Raw genomic sequence first — 9,323 nt, 5'->3', positions numbered from 1 at the left:
CGTACGTAGAACTCACGTATCAGCCGGGGAGCATGCACGTGCTGGCGCGGTTCCCAGGTACGATCACAGGCCGGGTACCCCTTCCAGTCAACCAAATAGTGGAGCACCCCTCTACGGTACCGGGCATCACAGATCTCGTGTACCTCAAACTCAGGGACCCCCTGTACCAAAACAGAGGCCGGACGAGGAGAGGTGCGGCCATAATCATCGACCACATAGGGTTTTAACAGGGACACGTGAAAAACGGGATGTACACGCCAGGAAGAGGGTAGGTGAAGACGGAAGGCTACAGAGGACAACCGTTTGGTGATAACAAAGGGTCCCAAATATCGAGGGGCCAGTTTGACGGGCAGATTGCGGAGAGGCAGGTTCTTTGAGGACAACCACACCTTGTCGCCCTCCTGGAAATTAGGTTCTGCACTCCTCTTCCTGTCTGCCTGTCTCTTCATCCGATCCTTGGCTTCACTTAAGATCTTGTGTGCAAGTTCTTGCTGTTCCCGGATGTGTAAGACCAGATCATCAGCAGAGGGAACAGTACTAGACGGAACTGGTTGAAAAGGCATTAACCGAGGATGTAGACCAGTGGAACAGAAGAATGGGCTGACTCCAATGGAGGCATGAACAGTGTTGTTGTAGGATACTTCGGCCAGATCTAGCCCACCTTTCCAATTAGACTGTGTGGCATTGGCAAAACAGCGGAGGTACCCCTCCAAAGTCTGATTGGTCCTTTCGGTTAGCCCATTTGTCTGTGGGTGATAGCCTGAGCTTAGAGCTCTATGTATTCCCAGATGACCACACACCTGTCTCCAAAATGATGAAAGAAACTGGGTACCTCTATCCGATATGATTTTCTCCGGTAGGCCGTGCAACCGGTAGATGTCGTGCAGAAACGCTGAAGCCATTTGAGTAGCTGTAGGGATTTTCCGGAATGGGATGAAATGGGCCAGTTTGGTGAAGCTGTCCACAACCACCATTATACAGGTGTACCCTTCAGATGGAGGCAAATCCACAATGAAATCGGTGGCGATGGTATGCCATGGATAGGGAGCCACTTCGGTGGGCATTAACAAACCCAATGGTCGTCTTCTGGGAACCTTGCACTGGGCACATATTGGACAGCTGTCAATGTACTTCTGGACCTCGGTCGCCCAACCAGGCCACCAGAACTGTCGGGATATCAACTCTCGAGTGGCTCTGACCCCGCGATGTCCTCCTATGGGTGAATCATGGAATCCGTGTAGAATGCCCCTTCTAATGGCTCCTCTGGGTATGTAGAGTCTTCTTTGAAAAAACAACAGTCCGTCTCGTTCTGATACTAGTTGCCGACTAAGAAGGGACGTTCTTTCTGGATCCGACCGAGTGGCTTCCGCGATGGACTTAAGGTGAGAGGACAAGGCCAGCAGAAAACGGCGAGGAGAAATCAGTGGCTGTTCTGGACAGGGCGTCCCATCTACGTTTTCCAGGGACCTGGAAAGCGCATCCGCTTTCGTATTGGAGGTTCCCGGGATATAAGTAACATGGAACTCAAACGGAGAGAAGAAGAAGGCCCACCGGGCTTGACGAGGAGTCCGACATTGCAGAGAGCGAAGATATTGCAGATTGCGATGGTCTGTCCGCACCTCCACAGAAAAGCGTGCTCCGAGGAGAAAATGTCTCCATTCCTCGAATGCGGTCTTGATGGCTAACAGTTCCCTCTCAATCACCGCGTAGTTTCGTTCGCTGGGACTCAACTTGCGAGAATAATAGGCTACTGGATGTTCTACCAACGTGATAGGATCTTTCTGAAGAAGGACTGCCCCTACAGCAAAGCTGGAAGCATCGGCCTCCACTATGTAAGGCAACTCTTCCTGGGGATGGCGCAGGATCGGGGCAGCCATAAAGGCCGACTTCAATACGTCGAAAGCCCGGGAAGCCACGAGATCCCATTCGAACGTGATCTTGCTGCTGGTTAGCCTGGTGAGGGGCGCCGAGATCTGTGAGAACTGTGGGATAAAGCGCCTGTAAAAGTTTGCGAATCCCAGGAAGCGTTGGAGAGCCTTGATATCGTGTGGATGTCTCCATTCTTGTATGGCTCGCACCTTCTTGGGATCCATCCCAATGCCTTCTTGATTGATAACAAATCCCAAGAATTCAATGCTGGGTTGGTGAAAGCTACATTTCTCCGCTTTGGCGAACAGGTTATTGACGGACAGCCGATGAAGGACCTCACGAACATGTTCCACATGCTCGTCTAAGGATTTAGAGAATATCAATATGTCGTCCAGATAAACCCAAACGGATAACCCTAACAGGTCACCAAAGATGTAGTCCATGAATCGTTGAAAAACAGCGGGAGCATTACATAGGCCGAAAGGCATAACCCTGTATTCAAAATGCCCAAAAGATGTCTTGAAAGCTGTCTTCCACTCGTCCCCACTCCTGATGCGCACCAAATGATAAGCTCCGCGGAGGTCCAATTTGGAGAAGATTCGCGCAGTATGCAGGGTTTCAAGGATGCTGCGAATTAAGGGTAAAGGATACCGGTCCTTGGCTGTTATGTCATTCAACTGCCGGTAGTCGACACAGGGTCTCAATGTACCTTCTTTTTTCTTTACAAAAAACAGGGGGAATCCTGCAGGCGATTTCGATGGCACAATGTACCCCTTTTCTAGACTCTCCGACAAATACTCCTGAAGAACTAGCTTCTCGTCACGTGTCAAAGCATATAGTTTCCCATGGGGAATAACGTGGTCCGGTAGCAGGTCAATGGAGCAATCAAAAGAACGGTGTGGAGGAAGGGGTATGTTGCCAGGTTCAGAAAACACATGTTTGAATTCGGAATATTCCTGTGGGACCAGAGACGTGGAACATAGATGAACCCCATTGCTGTCCGTTATTAGAGAAGTCGAGACGGTCCTGGTGGGAACGGGTAGCTTGCATTCTTGAGCACACCGTTCGGATGAAAAGGTCAAGGTCTGGGTTCTCCAGTCTATCAAAGGATTGTGGTGTTGCAACCAAGGTAATCCCAAAACCATCTTGTAGTTCGGTGACTTGATAACATCAAAGGCTAGTTCCTCGTAATGATCAGCAATCAGAAGGGCCAGTCCAACTGTGAACTGACTAACGGGTCCAGAAGACAAGGGAGTACCATCAATAAGCTCCACCGACAGAGGCGTGTGTCTGGAAACGAGTGGTATCTTATGTCTGGTGACGAACGTTTCGTCGATGTAATTGCCGGAAGCCCCACAGTCCAGTAGACCGGATACTTCCAGGTTCTTGTCTGGTAGTTTAATTCGGACCTTCAGGGTCTGTAGTACCGCTGGTTGCATGGGCAGACGTATAGAACAAATAACAGAAGGGTCTGAGGAAGGAATGGGACCTGTCGTTGCCCTTCCTGTATACGACAGGTCTCCTAGTTTCCCGACTTCTTCTTCTGCGGACGCAAAGGACACGTACCCAAATAATGTCCAGCTGCTCCACAGTAAAGACACAAACGCAAAGACCTCCTTCGTTTCTTCTCTTCTTCCGTCAAAGGTCCCCTCATGGCTCCTACTTGCATGGGCTCAGGTCCGGACTCGGTCGACCCAAACGAACCAGCAGGTGTGTTGATTGTCCGGGGACCGCTTCTGTCAAGCCGACGTCTCTCAGCCTTTCGTTCGGCTAGCCTTTGGTCAACACGGAGTACTTGATCGATCAAGAGTTGAAGGCTCTCTGGTTCAGGGATGTGAAGTAACTCATCCTTGTACTCCTCTCTCAGGCCTCGACGAAACAGTGTCTTCTGTGTAATTTCGGGCCACTGGGAGTCAGTAGCCAAAAGTCGGAAACGGCTGATGTAGGTGATGACGTCATTGCTTCCCTGTTTGTAGTCCATCAATTGATTCTGTGCAACGGAGGCCAGGTTCGGCGTCTGAAATACCTCAAGAAAGGCCTTTTCAAAGGCAGCAAAGTCATTCAAAATAGGACTGTTCGTAACCACAAACGGAGTTGCCCAAGCTAATGCGTTCCCAGTTAGGTTCCCCAAGATGTAACCAATCTTGGCCCTATCAGTGTTGAAGTAGGTAGACCTGAAGAGAAAGTGTATTCTGCAGTGGTTACAAAACTCCGCCACCCGTCTAGGGTCTCCGTCGAATTTGATGGGTGTTGTATGAGCCAATGATCCCTCTCCTTGAGAGGTACTAGGTGCTCCTTGCGTTATCATTTGTCGTAATGTTTGATTCTCCTGACGCAGGGCGGTCATCTCGGCCCTGAGCGCTAGCAACTCGTTCCTCATGTCCTGCGATTCATCCATCTCTGAATCAGGAGGAAGGCGTCTCAATCTGTCAAGCTGATTGGCCCGAGAGGACCGCGTACCTGTAGTCTTGGTGGTTGGTCTCGCAGAGGTCGCCAGTCTGGAGTCCAGGAACTGATGAGATAGCGGCACGAGGAATCAGCCTCTCCACCACCCAAATGAGGAACTGGGTGAAGGATGGACCAACCCCCAATGTCACAAAGGCACTCTCCCAGGTAAGCGTGACAAGAGGATGTAGGCTCAGATGGAGGGAACCATAGTCCAGGTAGAGCTTGTTGTCCAGACCATGAATCTTCCAAGAACCTCAGTGCAGCGACAGTTGATAGATAGACCAGTGTAGCAGAAAGGTATTCGTAGTAGGCAAAGGAGCTTGGCTGGTGCAGATAGTTCCAATGGTACACAGGATGAGATTCGGAGTCAGGCAAGACAGGAAAGAGTGAGGACAGTTGGAACTAGTAGTCTGGCCAATTAGAGAACTGTAGGAACGTGCCCAAGATGGAACAGGGGGAATGCAGGCTAGTGTGGGATAAGTCCCCTCTACACAATGATGACTCAGGACAGAACTCCGGAATGGGCTGAGGGAAGACTGACCCAGGGCAAAACCTAGGTAGTAGCTGGAGGCTGGCTGGCCCAGGGCCGAACCCAGGTGAGGATTGAAGGCAGGCAGGCCCAGGACAGGACCCGGATAAGAACTGGAGTCAGGCTGGCCCAGGGCAGGCCACAGGTAAGGACTGGAGGCAGGCAGGCCCAGGACAGGCCACAGGTAAGGCTGGAGGCAGGCAGGCCCAGGACAGGCCACAGGTAAGGCTGGAGGCAGGCAGGCCCAGGACAGGCCACAGGTAAGGCTGGAGGCAAGCAGGTAGGCCCAGGACAGGCCACAGGTAAGGCTGGAGGCAGGTAGGCCCAGGACAGGCCACAGGTAAGGCTGGAGGCAGGTAGGCCCAGGACAGGCCACAGGTAAGGCTGGGCAGGAACAACGAGGAAAGCGAAGCAAACCGCGTTGAGACGCGGGCAGCTTTGACTAGCGGCCTCTTTTATGGGCCGCCGGCGCCCGAGAGGCCTGGAACGCAAACCGTTCCGTTTCCGGGCGCCGGCGAACCCAGAACGAGGCTTGGAAGGCAAGCCCCCACGGCGCATGCGCGGAACCGAGAGAGAGGACCTCCGCGCATGCGCCGAAGGCCGCCGGCTCTGTAATCCGTTGCTCCCCTCCCGGCGAGTCCCCAGACGCGAACGCGCGGGTAGACTCGCCAGGAGGAAATGGGAGCGGCAGACCCCAGTCTCCCGCGTGACATGACACCCACTCCAGGGAGTCCGTACAATCCTGCATAGAAGGTTGCCCTGATCTGTAAAGCTTCACCGGGTCCAGGAGCTCCTGGGAACCCCCATCAGAGGGCTTGATGCCTTCTTCTAGCTTCAGCCACTACACCTAGGAGATGAGAAAAATAAAGAATATAGAGAAGTTAGCCCACCCGCGAAAAGTACAGCAAAGTACTGTTGGCTGTGTTGGCTTTTGACTGCTGCTGGAATCTGAGCCTTTCAACTTTATTTGTGCTTTCAAAGCGTTCAGTACGATCGAGTGCTTTCATTTCATTTGGCACTGGAGGACGTCTATAACAGAGACACCTGGTCTGCCTGGACTTCTACAAAGGGAAAAGGAGGTGACTGTGTGCTGACATTTACATTTACATAGAAGCATACTAGAACACTGTGGGCTTCTTGATGATCGTGTAATACGAAGCAGTTCACTTACAATTCCCTTCTTTGTTTTTATTTTTAAGGTGTGTTTTGGTTGATGGACCTGCCCCCTGACCTATGACGCCTTGCCTGCCCTTTAAAAATCACGCAGCCTAGCACACACGCGCTGCGCACCCGCGAAAAGTACAGCAAAGTACTGTTGGCTGTTCGCTGGTGAGGCTGGGTTGGCTGGTTTGAGCGAATAGAAATTCTATGGTCCTTTTGAAGTTTTTAGGTTAACATGAGAATGCAAGCGTTTCCTACAACCTGTATTTTGAAGGTATTGTGAAAACTTATCTATACGTGGTGTTTTATAGTTTCACGTGATATTTTGGCTGCGACTTCCCCAGTCAGCCAATTCTTATCAAACCCTACATTGGGAGTAGTACACGCGTATTGTGGACGTGCATATGTGATAGGGCTATCAAAAGGGCTGTTACGGCTGTTTGAGCTAGCGAGTGGCGAGGGGTGAATCAACATTATAAAAATTGACTTGTTTTTTGCTTTAACTGGTTGTATAAGTGGCAAGCCTTGGTTGCTTCTAGTGAAGTGTTGTCAAGTCTCCCACTAACTTGGTGAAATGTTTACCTTATGCACAGGCATGCCACCTAAAGGCGCTAGAAATGATGATTTTGACACTGCATTGGTTACTCCCAAACGTGTTAACAGCATTCCGAGCGCTCCTCGCAAGAACGTATCACGCGCCAGATTGTTATCGAATATGCCGGATATTCGGAAATTTTACCAAGAAAGCCCACCCTTAAGTGTTTCAACAGTAGTGGTCTCTAATGTTGGGCAGGAAGTGCAAAATGCAACTGAGAAATTGGAGGGTGATGCAAATTGTGCAATAGACTTATGCTCCCCCTCTGATTCCCTGATGATGGCATTCAGTCAGAAGGACCTTTTGGGTGAATTTGTTGTGCCAGCTAAAACGGGTCTGATTGTACCACCCCCAGTAAATGAAATAACCACTGTACTAATACACGCACCGGTAACTACCTGTCCACAAGATGGTACCAAAGGAGCGATGGGAGTGACTGTCGTGTGTAAGGAATCAGAGAATGGATGTGCTGATATGTGTATAGAGGAGGCCATTAGGCCTCTGAATTCGAATATGAATAATCAGGACATACAAGCTGGTGATTTGGATGAAGGAGACCATCTTTCGCAATCACCAGTGATGTTTACTGACTCACAACATGAGTCCTCAGTACTATCAATTTCCTTTACGCATCCTACACCACGACAGGGCAGGACTAAAGAAAGAGACCTAAATGAAGGTGGAGGGCTAGTTGCAACATTAGGGACAGAAATTACACTACAGGCTATGAATACTGCCCTTTTTACACTGGCCAGACTATATGAATCCTTAGACTCTCGTCTTACAGACCAAAACTTTTTACTAAAAGAATTGGTTGAATCAAGATCGATAAATGATCAACGGGAAGTAAGGAATGTCCCGATGATACAAGTGGACAATAACCAAAAGGAAACCATACAAACTCAAATAGTAGAGGTTGTGCGAGCGATAATGTGTTTAGATAAAGAAGATCAAGCCAATGAGGTAAAGGCAATCGTTACAAAACCAAAAAAGAAAAAATGTAAAGAACAAACAAATGGTTGTGCGATGCATCAAGAAAAAGGGGAGGAAATTCTAGAGATAAGTGACCAAAAAGAACAAAATAAAATACATTTTAATGCTACAGAGCATAAGGTGGTCACATCAGATATTCCAGTTTTTAATATATTTTCTGCTCAGAATCTGCAGATACATTCTAAAAAAACTGCTCATAGGACTAAAGTACTATCACAAAAGAAGGAAAAGAATCAGAAAATAACGAAGCTGCAAAAAAGTAAAAACTCCAGGCAATTCATAAAGTTATTAACCTTGCCTGATAAACGATTGCAGGATAAAAGTGCTGCAATTGTGAGAAAATATGCGGCAATAGCCAAAATAAAGGGTCTATCAACACTACACTCTCAGGTAGTGAAGGAGAAATCAGACACCTCTCAATCTGAACTAAAATATGCCCCGTTGGATAAATTGGTCCTAGAAATTGGTAAAATGAACGAGAAACAGGAGGTAGACAAAAGAACTGAGGCTGGAATTGGTGAGGTTGATCAATCTTCAGAAGTTGGATTACTCGCACTGCCTAGACCAGAGAAATATCTAACATTAGAAGAGCGCAGAGAAGAAATTGAAAAATCACTGCGCCAATATTTGACACAACCGGTAATGACCCCTAAATACATGGATGAAAACCCTCCAAAGTGGTTAAAAGAGGGGAGAATGAATGTGCCTGTGAACGCTCCGTCGAGTCATTTGGAATTGAATAGGGGGGTTGTCGGCAGGCAAGTAGAGGTGAGGTTACCTCTGATCCCCTGTGCCCAGAACACTCCTAGCATTAATAGAACTTATAATGGGAGAAACAATGAAAAGAATGAGAGAATGAACGGCAGACATGGTAACTGTAATGAGCTGACTCATGTAAGTTTGATAATGCAGTGCAGGGGGGGGGGAATTTGGGGTGCACGATCTAAATAGATCATCAGTTCTAAATATTCTGGGAAATGTTCCACGGCTACAAAGTGTGAAGTCATCAGATTTAGCTCAGATTGAATTCATTCATGAATATGATAGAACGGTGGTTAAGATCTGGATGACATCAGATATGGTAAAGGATGCAATCTGGCAAGAAAGAATGGAAATCTATAAGATGGGTTTCATGTTACTGAATTTGGCTGAGAATACGCAGAGAAGTGAACTAACTCAACCAAAATTGTTCAACATGCCTGAAGGTAAACCATGGAGGCAAAATCCGGTCTCAGTCTCGTATTCCAATATGCCTGTCAAACAATCACGAGTAGTCACCTTTGCAGCTAATGAAGTAATGCAGAGGAGATGTTAGCTAAATAACATCACAGGAAAACAACTTGTAAGGGCGGCATCTTGGAATACGAGAGGTAGTGCTCATTTGTCCTCCACGTCTCAGATACAGTTAGAACAATATGACTTATTAATGCTCCAAGAAGTATGGTTGGAATCTGTGCCAGTCTGGGAAAACCATCAACTGGAACTGATACCAGCGACTAGTAAAAATCGTGGTAGACCTAAAGGGGGTCTGTTGGTGGTACTCAAGACTGGTAATGGATGGAAGTTGATGCCGTGGCACTCCCCAAATAGACATATTCAAGTTGTAAAAATTACGCATGGCCAAAAAAACATAGCCTGTGTGAATATCTACTGGAATCATTTGGATATTAAAGATAGCACCTTTTTAAATGACATGGGGGACTGTTTAGACTTAATAGCAAGGGATGC

Source organism: Ambystoma mexicanum, chromosome 9 (genome assembly GCF_040938575.1).
Source record: "Ambystoma mexicanum isolate Mex_15411 chromosome 9, UKY_AmexF1_1, whole genome shotgun sequence".
Taxonomy (NCBI): Eukaryota; Metazoa; Chordata; class Amphibia; order Caudata; family Ambystomatidae; genus Ambystoma; species Ambystoma mexicanum.
This window is presented reverse-complemented; position numbering follows the sequence as displayed.